Source organism: Arvicanthis niloticus, chromosome 2 (genome assembly GCF_011762505.2).
Source record: "Arvicanthis niloticus isolate mArvNil1 chromosome 2, mArvNil1.pat.X, whole genome shotgun sequence".
Taxonomy (NCBI): Eukaryota; Metazoa; Chordata; class Mammalia; order Rodentia; family Muridae; genus Arvicanthis; species Arvicanthis niloticus.
The window spans coordinates 41,463,782-41,476,719 of NC_047659.1; the positions used below are offsets into that span (position 1 = coordinate 41,463,782).

At 36.4% G+C, this 12,938-nt stretch overlaps 1 protein-coding gene across 2 annotated transcripts in view; it reads left to right on the top strand.

Annotated features, from left to right (window-relative positions):
- The window catches only part of LOC117703068 (sodium channel protein type 2 subunit alpha-like), a 130,702-nt gene that overhangs the window by 16,802 nt on the left and 100,962 nt on the right, over positions 1–12,938 (top strand). The window lies entirely within an intron of this gene.

A 12,938-nucleotide genomic window follows, 5' to 3' on the forward strand; every position in this document is an offset into this window, starting at 1 on the left:
CCATTTTCATATAAAATTATCTGATTTATACATGAAACTTTCTTGATCCTTGATGCATATTTTGTCTCAAATAACTTTGCAAAACCTACATTTTTGTTTATATTTCCATGATATATTTTTGCTCTCATCTTATTTTTAACTTTGGCAACTTGTTCCATGCTTCTTTTAAATAAACAGCATCTGTTCATCTCTTGCATTATGATCTAATTTGGTGCTTTTTGTTAGTTAATGTGAATCAAACAATTCACAATGTAATATTACTGGTTGGTATATTTGGTTTCTTGTCTGGTAATAATTTTTTAATTGCTTCTACTTTTAGTCCTGACTTTTTTTTTTTTTCTCATTTTTTGACTAGTCTTATGACTTTTAACAACCAATTTTTTTCATCTCTTGTTTTTTCCTAATTATTGATAATACATTTACATATATTATTTTATGCTTGTTATTTCATCTTAAACAGAAATTATGAGTGTCATAAATGAAACAAAAATGAAGCTAGTAGCTACTAGCAAAAACTATGTAAGATAAAATAATAAGTATTTACTTACTTACCCAGCAATTTTCTCATATATATGTAAGTTGGGATAAAGTTCAATGCTTACTTGGTGTGCTTGAATTCCTAGGTATGATACTTAGCACTTCAAACTGCAATCAATTAGTCAGTCAGCCAGTCAGTGTACTTTGTCATTTTATACAAGGTTCTGAGAAACAATTTTTCTACTGTGACTTAGTAACATTGGCAATGATTTGCATTTACCCTGTGGTTTAACTGGACTGTGCACATCCCTAAAGTTCCTTTTGCTATAAATTTCCCCTTTGCTCTGTCTTAAGTAGAGCTAAGTGTGCTGAGATTGCTTTCCTGTGACACACAGGTTGGTGATACATTTCCTCGGCTGTGGCTGTGTCACTCTCTGACACCCTTAGCCCAGAAGACAACTTCTGTTGGTGCATAGATATCTTACTCTAAAATATTCTGATGTTTGTTCTCAGACATCTGATATGGGACAAAATAAGACAATGAACATTTTCCTGTGTTTTTCTTTCCATTAGAAGCTAGATTTCCCCTACCAGAGATAAAGTTTTCCATTAACGTTTACCTTTTCTAGCAGTAGAAAGATATGTCTGTATTTGGGTACTTTTCAATAATACCTTTTTATTTAAGGATTACTTTGGTTGCATGATTCCATCCTAGGGAAGTGGGGAGTAGCTCAGTAGGTTAGAGCACTTGCTGTAAAATCCTGAGGACCTGAGTTTTGATCCTCAGTACCTATATAGAAACCAAGCATGACCACTTATAACTATAACCCCAGTGCTGGACCAGTGGTCATAGGGACGAAAAAGAAAGATCACTGGTGCTTGCTGTCCAGCCATCTGAGCAACAAAAATCATTGAGTTTTGGGTTCAGTGAGAAACCTTGTCTTAAGAGAATAAAGTCGAAGTGATGGAAAAGTAATTATGACATCCTTAATCCTTCTCTTCCTTCCTTACCAGAGCACACACACCTGTACACACACCTGTACACACACCTGTACACACACACACACACACACACATTTATACACACTCAGCATGCATACAAACATGCACATACATACACACAAGCATGCATACAAACACATAATACACAAGCATGCACACACACATGTACACACACATACATGTGTACACACACAAATTCTATTCTTTCTTGAAACTATATCTTGTTGCAAATGTAAGCTTAGATTTTTCCTTAAAGTACTTTCTTTGATCATAGCATCCTTAGGGCTTTCCTTCCATTTATCTTTAAATTTTTAATCACTTTAATCAATTTTCCCTCAATCCAGGGAATCTATTTTACTTTGTCTACCAATTTTCAAGCTCGGTTGTCTTCATTTTTCAAATCATTGGTTACATTGTATATTGTACTTACATATCTATATTTACCTATTTCTGATTTTATTTTTGCTCTGTAAATATTTTTCCCTAAGAATTTCATTTATGAGCACTGTATCATTCCCATTCCTCCCTTTGCTCCCAGAAGTCCCCCTTCCCAAATTCAGGTTATTTACTTTAGTTATTATTGGTACATGTGTATACATTAGTATGTGTATATATATATACACATATACACACATACACACATACACACACACACACACATAATTCACTGAGTCCATTTAGAATCTGCCTATTTTTATCAGAGTCCACACAGTTGGACTCCACTGCTGTTGGCTTTGCTTTCATTACAGAGTCCTCTTAACTGTAGAATATATGGAAACAATAACATGTTCTAGTTCCTAAAGAGACACTATCCCATTCATTATGTTAATACCCCTTATTCTGAGCAATGATAGATTTTTAAAAATTTTACAAATTTTTTTTTGCTTACTTATTCCGGCAGAAAATATGTGACCCTGAGTAACAGTGGGATTTAACATCGTTCTATCAAATAAACTTAGTTCCCTATAAACATGATAAAACATGGTGCAGAACTTTCTTCAAACCTTTCCATGACATCCTGTTCATTCTGTTGCGTGCTGTTGGCCATTCTTTTCCTAGCTAGCTGATCTGCATTTTCTCATCTGGGATTGTGCTCAGCTTTCCCTCACAAGGCTAGAGAAAGGCATTTGGGGCCCATGTAGATCTCACTTCCCCAGTTGTCTTCTAGGAAACGTTTGGCTTTACCAAATGAAATGTTGGGTTTCATGTGCATTTTCATCAATACTTCATTCACCTTTGCCTCTCTGAATCACTGCCTTTCCCCACCCACCTCCCCCCATCTACTGTTCCCTGTCTCCCTTCCAGTAGCCCTCCTGCTGTCTGCTGGCATATTTTATATTTCATTACCCTCTCTTTTGATCCCCTATTCCCATAAGATCGATCTTTCTGTCTCATGGCTTACTCTCCAGTATCATGACCCAGGGATGCAAATACACACAACATATACAAACATAAACGTATAAAGACACAGACACACAAACATATACACGTGCATATGCACACCACACACACACACAGACAGACAGACACACAGACACACAGACACACACACACACATACAGACAGACACACAGACACACACACAGACACACACAGACACACACAGACACACACAGACACACAGACACAGACACACACACAGATACACACACACAGACACACAGACAAGTAAGTCTCTTTGAATCTTAAAATTATTCATAAATAAAAGGTTAGAAAAACATGTTCTGATAAATGTTTTTATTTACTTATAGTAAATTATTTGTACCACCTTTATCTTCAAATAATTCAGCTTTCCTTTCTTTTTAAAAATATCAGTCTCTTCCTTCCTTTTTTCTTCTTGTCTTGTCTTTCTTTTTGTTATTGTTCAGCTCCTCCTCCTCCTCCTTCTCTTCCTCCTCTGCCTCCTCTTCCTCCTCCCCTTTGCTTCCCTCTTCATCACCTCTTCTTTGGGAATGAGAAGTTATTATAGTGGAATGAAGCACTGGATTAGGAATTAGAAGAATGGATCTCAAATATATTCTCCAGATTCTTAAACGGTGTGAACTCTGATTGTATTACCTATACTTGGAAGTAAGAGACTGCATTATCTTTAAAGTGTCTTAGGGGTCCACATTGGTTTTAGTAAATCTATAAGGGAAGACAGTGCTGCTTTGTCATCTGATAAGACCATGCTGTTGGTATTTGTAACTCCAGCTTGTGAGGGAATCAGATGTCCCTGCTGTGTTGTTAGTGTACACTTAAGTGGCTAGACTTTGCTTCATGCTATCAGCTTCCTAGTCGTTTATTAGTTAGAACATCAGTTCTCAACCTGTGGGTCATGACCCTGTTGGGGTCACATATCAGATATCCATCCGACACATCAGATATTACGATTCATAATGGTAACAAAATTATGGTTATAAAGTAGTAATGAAAATAATTTTATTGTTGGAAGCCACCATAACATGGGGAACAGTGTTAAATGGTTGCAGCATTAGGAATACTGAGAACCACTGAATTAGGACAGAAAGGTTTGCTAACCTATCTCAGTTAGGTACCATCTATGAGGTGAGATAGAATTTGATATGGTTCTCATCATACTTGGTCTGAGCTGTAGATAAATTTGGTCTCACTACCTTTGTGTTTATGATGTTGAGTGTTTCAAAAATGAAAGGATACGATCTTTCATTCACACTGGAGTGTGCCTCATCATCTGTGTAATTAGCTGCCATTGTTCTGGGAACTGGTTAATCTGGAAATGGGAATGGCCTTTGCGTGCTTTGGTCACCTCTCTGGTGAAATGACCTCTGCTTTGTTTTTTTAAGTGGTAATTACTGAAAAACGTACCATGTGAAACCATAATGCAAACTGATGTTTTATGCAAGTGATAATCCTGCCTGGACATGAAAAATGGAGGCTTCTCATGAATGTTCTGTATCTGTCTATAACATTTAACATAGTTGTTCACTTCTGCCCCTCAAGTCAAACATTTTGCTGAATTTTAGAATGTTATCAACTTTTTAAATGACTGGTCTCTTTGATAAATCTATAATTGGTCTTTCCTTAGATGAAAACTATGTTTACTATGACTTAACTGCTAAAATGAACACATTTAAAATGTTTTTATTCTTTTTTATTGGATATATTATTTACATTTCAGATGTTATCCCCTTTAAGAATTTCATTCACAGTTGTGATTTATTTTGATCATATTTACCTCCAATTCTTCCTCCAATGCCTCCCAGATACCCCTTATGGTCCCACTCCAACTTCATACACTCTTAATTTTTATAACCCTCTGAGTCTAATTAATATTCTCTCTGTCTCTGTCTCTGTCTCTGTCTCTGTCTCTCTCTCTCTCTCTCTGTCTCTCTCTCTCTCTGTGTGTGTATGTGTGTGTGTGTGTGTGTGTGTGTGTGTGTGTGTCCAGCCATTGAAGCATTGTCATCTTACTAGAAATCACGGAAAACTGAATCTCTTCTAGCAACTATCAACCACCCACAGTTCCTCAGCAATGGGGAGTGGGGGTGGGGAGGGCTAATGAACTCCTTTCCTTTAATGCTAGAATGTTGACAGCTTGATCTTACTCAGGCCTTTTGTAGTTAACCACAACTGCTGTGAATTTATCATTGTATATGTACATGGTCTCTACATGAATTCTGCCGTGTATAGTGGATGCTGTTTTAGCCCACTTCTCTCAAATGCTGGCTCCTACACTTTCCACCTCCTCCTTACATCATGTTCTTTAATCCTTGATGGGAAGTTCCAAGACATCATTCTTGATACTATTTCTGTTTTGTTTTGTCTCATGTTGGTGACAGCGAGAGACAGAGAGACAGAGAGTATCAGAGACAGAGAGTATCAGAGACAGAGAGATAAAGAGACAGAACCAGAGACTGAGACAGAGAAGGAATGGAAGAGTGCATGAAACAGATTTGCAGATTTGAAATGAGGAAAGGTGTAATGAGGGTGATCAAGGTTAGTGAATGTTTCTATTTGTTCCACATCTAATCCCTAGACGCAAGAACTTGGTTCCTCTTCAGTTTCTTTGACAACCTCTCCAACAAACACTTCAGCTTTTAATCAAAGGACTCTTGGAATCATCTCTCCTTAATATCTATTATGTCTGCCTAGATTTAGACCTTTATGTGTTTTTCCTATGATTTTATTTTGCCTCTTGTATGGCATGTGAAGCATGACACGCATGTGCATGTGTGTGCACACACACCCCCCACACACCACCATATTTACATAATATCTAAAAGTAAGTTTGATTATGATGATGGCTTGAATCACATTCTCTGAAGAGTCTCAGTGTCTAACACAACTTTTCTTTTATTAAACTTCCAAGTGAAACAACTCTACCCCAAGGGCAAACTATATTAGCTTAAGGGTTATCTGGATAGAAAATCTAGGGAGGTGACAATAGTTCTTATTTGATTTGATATTTTACATGTAAAAAACAATTTTTAATCATGAAAAAAAAGACAAGGTTGCTCGTGTTTATAATTTCTACTCAGTACAGTACTGAGAGTCCTAGCCAGAGCCACTGTTCAAGAAAAAGAAAAATGCCCTTGAAATAAAAATGGAAGTTATTAACTGTCTCTGTGAATGACACAATTTTATATTTAAAATCAGCCGGGCGGTGGTGGCACACGCCTTTAATCCCAGCACCTGAGAGGCAGAGGCAGGCAGATTTCTGAGTTCCAGGCCAGCCTGGTCTACAGAGTGAGTTCCAGGACAGCCAGGACTACACAGAAAAACCCTGTCTCAAAAAAACCAAATATATATATTTAAAATCCTCTTGAGATAACATTTATATAAAAACTATAGAACTAATAATGAACAAATTTAATAAAACTACTGGTACAAATTAGAATATGAAAACTAGCAGTTATTATGTACTAACAATCGTTTTATCTGACTGAGAACCCAATAGAACAATTCTGTTTAAGATAGCATAAAATATTTAGAAACAAAGATGAGGAAAAAGATCAAAGCGCTCTATTATGACAACTATAAACATGGAAAAATATATTGAAGACAAAGATATATTGAAAAATGTACCTTGTTCACAGATCTGAAGAATTAGCATGCTTAAATAGCCAGTCTTCAGAAAGCAATGTAAAATTCAGAAAGCAGATAGATAGATAGATAGATAGATAGATAGATAGATAGATAGATAGATAGAAAGATAGATAGAGATATGTGTGTATTATTATTTCAATGAATGGTTTATATAAAAAATGTTTTTAAATTCTAGAAATATGTGGAAATTCCAAATCCAAATAGCCAAAGCAATCATGAACAGAAACACCAAAGCTAGAAACATTATGTAACTTATTTTAAAATATATTGTATGAAAATTTTATTTTTAATAAAAGAAATAATAAAATATTAAAGCGCAGTATTCAAAGCATTGTGCTACTCACATAAACTCAGACGCATTGACTAATGGAACAGGATGAAAAGCCCAGAAGTAAACCATATGTTTATTGTAACAAAGTTTGGTAAGAAAAATACCAGAAAAGAGGAAAAGGACAATCCATTCAATAAATGCCAGGTAGAAGACTGGTTATCCACGCACGGTGGGATGAATTGGGATCCTAATTTTATGGCACACATAAAGTCAAACTTACAACAGAGTTACTTGAACAGTAAAACTACTAAAGTGTAGTATAGACCAGAGCCTGCATGGAACTGTCCTGGGGAGGGGTCCTGCTGGCTATGATGGCCGACCATAGCAGAGAAGTTAAAAACACACAGGCAGGATTACAACAGGCTAGAAAGCCTCTACATGGGGAAGCCAGTGGTCCACAGAGTAATAAAGACAACCTAAAGAATAGACGTAAGCCTCTGCAAACCAGGCATTCGCTAAGGGGTTAATTCCCCAGATATGTAAGGGATTCAAACAATTTAACAGCAAGAAAAATCAATAATCTGATGAAACATTGCTTAAAAATTCAACATGTGTGTGAATGGCTATTTAAATTGATATTGATTAAAATAATGTCTCTATTTTTTTTTAAATTAACACTTCTGCCATTGTTAGTTAATTCTACTATAAGCAATGAACAAAACTCGTTTCTGATTGGTGATCATTCAGATGTCTTACTGAACTAGCTAGAGAACCAGCTCCACCATGAAAGGCACCTTCTTATCTTTTCAAGGACTAGATTCAGTCCTTAAGTGGCCTTTCTCTTCTTTCCAGAACTTCTGATTCTCTCTTATTTCATTTATGCTATTTATTCAGGATCCTTCACATCGTGTCGTTGGAAGAAGGGCCAAGGTGCGTGTGGGTGGGTGCCCTCTTCTCATTTACCTTCCTCAGCCTCCTCTCCCATCTCCTTCCACTCCGCTCCACATGCTTAAAGTTCTCCTTCCAGGTTACGATGCTCAAGGATTGTGTTTGCTCTCCACCTCATCCAGCCCTCCTGCCTTTGAGAGAAATTCCGTGTAAACACTTTCCCACGTGGATTGTTTGTTCTCATTAAGTCCTTTATTTCTGTCTTTAATAAAGCATGGCTCTCTCACTCTGAGACATGTGCACGTTGGTCATGTTTTGCTTTCCACGCTTAGTGGGGAACCTCCTGGACAAGTTTGGCTAATCTTACTGCTTTCCCTCTTTGTAGCTCATTCGCCACGCATCCACTTTTTATTGTAATCAGAAATACACTGTAATATTAATATCCATGTAATAATAATATTATAATAGCTCATGTGTTCTGTGGTACGTGCTTCTTACTATTTTACTTCCTTAAACGCTTCAGCAAACCATCAGTGACCTTTCATATCTTATTTGACATCTCTCCACTACATTATATTCTTTCCTGACTCAATCTGCAACTCAAACCTCTATCCTGATCCAACTAATCTATCACCTCCATATGCCTCTTTTCCTATAGGTCCAGAGCCAGATCCTGCTGAGAGCTTGGTTTGCTTATAATTTTCTTTCGACTGTAATGTTCTCTTACCTAGGCCAGCTTTGACAGGCCAGCATAAGTGCCACCCCAGCTGGGAATCCATGGGAATAGCTTTGTATTGATTTCCTTTTTTTATTGCTCAGGGAAAATATGACTAACGCAACTTAAAGCAAGGTTTATGTTGGCTCATGACTCATCAGTGTGGGGTGGGCATAGCAGCAGGGCTTTGAGGCAGCTGGTACCATTGGGTTCATAGTAGGGAAGGAGACAGATAACCGAGGATGCTCAAATCCCTTTTGTCTTTTTGTTAAGTCTGGAACCTCAGCCCATGGAATGGTATCACCCCAGTTCATTATGACTTTTACCACTCAATTAATACAATAGAAATTCCTTCACAGCCATGGCCAGTGGTTTGGCTCCTAATCCATCAAGATCTTATCAAATTGGTCATCAATATTAGCTACCACATCTCTCAGTTCCTGAAACCTTCCTAAAACAGGAAGCAATAGGTCTTTTGTGCTATTGATGGAGAACAAAATATAAGAGATAGTCTTGCTATGGTCAGTGACATATTTGACCAAAGCATCATGTCCTTCATCTTAAAAAGAAAATGAGGTTATATATCCTTCCCTGATCTCCCTCTCAGGACTAAAGTAAATAGTAAGTAAAATGGTGCATCTAAAGTCATGCAGGTACATAAAGTAAGTTACACATTACAGATGTCAATTTTGTAAAAGTTTTGGAAGTTATTAAGCCTTAATGGGTTTGTCACTAACAAACTGTAGATAGCTTTGTTTTGCACTTTTCTGTTCTGTGTTGGTCATCACTGGACTTGGTGTCATTGTCCTATGTATGATTCTTGTGACTACCTCATGCAATGAATGAGCTACTCTCTAGTTTTTTTTTATTATTATTATTACCTTTTATTTTAACGCAGAGGTCAAACCTAGTATCTCCCACATTTAAGGCAAGAATTCTACCACTGAGACACCCCAACCTTAGTTATCTATGTTTTGGGTTCTTTGGAGGTAGATGATGTATTGAAACCAACTCCTGTTTATTTGAAACCTAATTATCTTCAAGACATAACTATGTGCTACTTTTTGCTAAAGCACAAATCCGTATTAGAGAAGATTGCTGTATTCCTACTGGTCACACAGAGACAGCAAAAGGAAAGTACATGAGAGGTGCCCCATACCAGTAGAAAGGGGATTAGCAGGACAGTGAAACAGATCACTAGCTGCCTCAAACTATTCAGGCTGGCTTAGCCATCCACAGAGCTAACTGGAAAAAAAGGAAGGAGAGAGAGGCAGTGGAGCTTTGGGTCATGTTTTCTTTCACTGAAGTACAATTCTAGTAAAGTAAAATAAGCAACTTTTTGAACACACATTAACTTGAATCTGATCTTTGAATTCTTCTGCCTGAGCTCAATCCCAGTTAAAATAAATGGTTGCTGCATCACCCTGTGAACCCCTTCAGCTCCCTGACACAACGTTGTACTGGGCTCAGCCACTGAAGCATATGTTTCCTGCTTAAAAACACATGAATGGTACCAAGGCACACATTTTTTTTTTTGGTTTCTCTTAACTCCTTGTAATATTGCTTAGAGTTAAACATTTCTTGCATATATATATGCAACTAACTCATACATTTTTATTATCAAGTAGTGTAATACTTCTTAAAATTTTACCTGTTGATAAGATTTGTGTTTTGTGTGCTTTCGGGGTCCTAGTTATTATTAAAATATTTTTTAAAAATATTTAAAAGGTTAGAATGATCATTTTTGCATGGTCTTTTAGGAAGTGAACACTTCATTATTTTTGTGATTGTCACAATAATTGGAAGATCAGGTTCTAGGGGGATGCCTTTTTAAAAGAGATATATTGTAAATAAAACAACATGAGCAGTGTGAAAGTTAAACAGCAAAAGATAAAGAATGCAAATACTAAGAAAAAAGGTGATAGGATTTTATTAATAGCAAATAATGTATATTTCTGTCAGAAGAATCTTATATGAAAATCGTCATTGGATAGAGAAGAAGCAATCAATTTGTGTGTCCATGTGTATGCATGATGGAGTATGTCTAATAATGTGGGTGTGTACACTCACTTGTGTGTGTGTACGAATGTAGATGTGTTCACATGTGTGAATGTGGATGCATACATACAACAGTGTACATGTGGATATACACTTATAGGGAAAGAGAAAGTTAAACCCGTAATTTAGCCACCAGGCTATGTGGCTACCTCATGGGTGGCAGAGGTGGCAGTTGTACAGGCTACATGATGTAGAGCAAAGGAGGAAAATACTCCTACACCTGCTAGTCTCAGGATGAGATTTTCCAGGCGTGGACAGGTCTTGACCTTACTCCTGTTCCCAACTGGCTCCCCAAGTAGCATGGCTATCCAGCCCTCTGTGTGTGTGTGTGTGTGTGTGTGTGTGTGTGTACAAATATAAAATAATGTTTTCCTATGGCCTTTTCAAACATTTCTTATTTATTCCTTCTTCTTTATCCTCTGTATTTCTGTATTGCCCTCCCTACCCCACCCTACCCCTTCCCTATTCCCTCCCTATCCCCTGCTTTCCTCCTCTTCCCCGTTTCTCAATTAAACTCCCTTCATCATTTTTTTCCCATTTTTCTCTTTCATAGCACCTGTGTCCTACCAGTCCCCTCTCTGGTGTTCTTTCTCCCTGACTCACAATGGTACATTTTTATTTCCTAGTTTCTATGGTTACTCCAGTTTATATACTCACATATAAAGATTTAGAGCTATAGTCCACGAATAAAAGAGAACACATGACATTTATCTTCCTAGGTCAGAGTTACTTCATTGAATTTATTTTCTACTTCTATCCATTTACCATTTTAATTTTTTTTTCTTTACAGAGCTAAATATACTTCTATTATGGATATGTACCATACTCCATTGTCCATTCAAATTCTTTTCAATATAACCTTTACCACAGATCGAAACCTACCTATAAAAATAAGTTCTAATCTATTTCAAAGGTTGTTTGACTGCAATGAATTAAATTATAGGCCCAGAACTATAATATGCATAGAAAGTTTGTTTTTTTTTAAACTAAGCAGTACATGTTTTAAAAAAAAAAGCAATCCATAAATTAAACAAGAAATAGCAAGACTTAGAAAATATGCTGTATTAAATGAGAATTAAAACACCATATATATATATATATATATATATATATATATATATATATATATACTTTAGTAAACATGTTAGAAACATTGTGTGTAAACAAATTATCGTTTTCTTCTCTTCAGAATGTATGAGAAAAATATAAGCAGAAAACGCTTACAGATGACTGAGGATTAGAGGAAGGATGCCCATGCCAGTTTATGTCTCCATCTTATAGCACACAAGTGAAGTCAGGGTGTCATGACTGAACTAATAGGTAAATGCAAACAGAGTGAAAAATAAAACATTGATCAGGATTTCTCTGGAAATCTCCATAGCATGGTGTACAACTCCACCATTTTGATCTATTGAAATGTTCGCATTAATAATCTAGAAAGTAATTAAGGTTAACAGAGATCACGATGAAAGGAAAAGTGAGATGGTAATCACAGAGTTGACTAGGAATCCCAAGAGAGCTCTGAGATCTGTTAGGAGAGATGAGACAAAGCCATCCATTCCTAGTTTAATACATGGCTATATAAATTCCAACTAAGTGATCTGGTGGGGTTCTGTCTTTTTATTGGCAACGACTCTGGTGCCTGTAGAAGAAAAACTGTGCAAGAACATAAGAAAGGGATGGCTCTAATTCCAAATCTATTGTAAAGTCTAACTTACAAAATTTTCTATTTGGAAAAAAAATGTTTTCTTTATAGACCTCAAACCATCTCTTTCTTTCTTTCTTTCTTTCTTTCTTTCTTTCTTTCTTTCTTTCTTTCTTTCTTTCTTTCATGAGAAACCAAAAGGAAATTGATTTGCAGTTTGTGATCATGATTTGAACTTTTCATAAAGGCGTGAGTCATCCTTTGCTCTTTGGTAATTTCCACATGACAAGGCTTTGCTTTTATGTATCAGTTCTAGCTTTTAGTTATTCCAGAATATTTTACTTGGCTGAGAGTAGAAAAACAGATGAGAAATGTCATTTATGAGTGTGAGCCTGTTAATAAATTTGGAGAAAGCCAAGGGTCACTTTCTGAAGACAGGATGTTTTTCTGAGGCTTTTACCCCTTTCCTTTCTCCAGCATGCTTTTCTTCTTTCTTCTTTTTTTAAGACATCAGCTATAAGTTTAGGTGGGAATCTGTAAATCTAACAAGGTGGTGCTGAATCTGTGAATCTAGGTATAGATGATATTATAAAACTAGTCATCCAATGAATTCTAACCACATTATTAAAATTAGAGTGTGTGGAATTGAATCTGAACATTTAAATAGAGAGTGAAGAAGAAGACAAGTTTTGTTTTTAGCTACCCTTCCTCCATTCATTGCTAAGGGCAAACCTGAACTCTAATAACATTGTGGGGAGGAAAAAAAAAAGAATTCTCAAATGCTTTACTCTTCAAAAGATTGTTCTTCTTCCAAT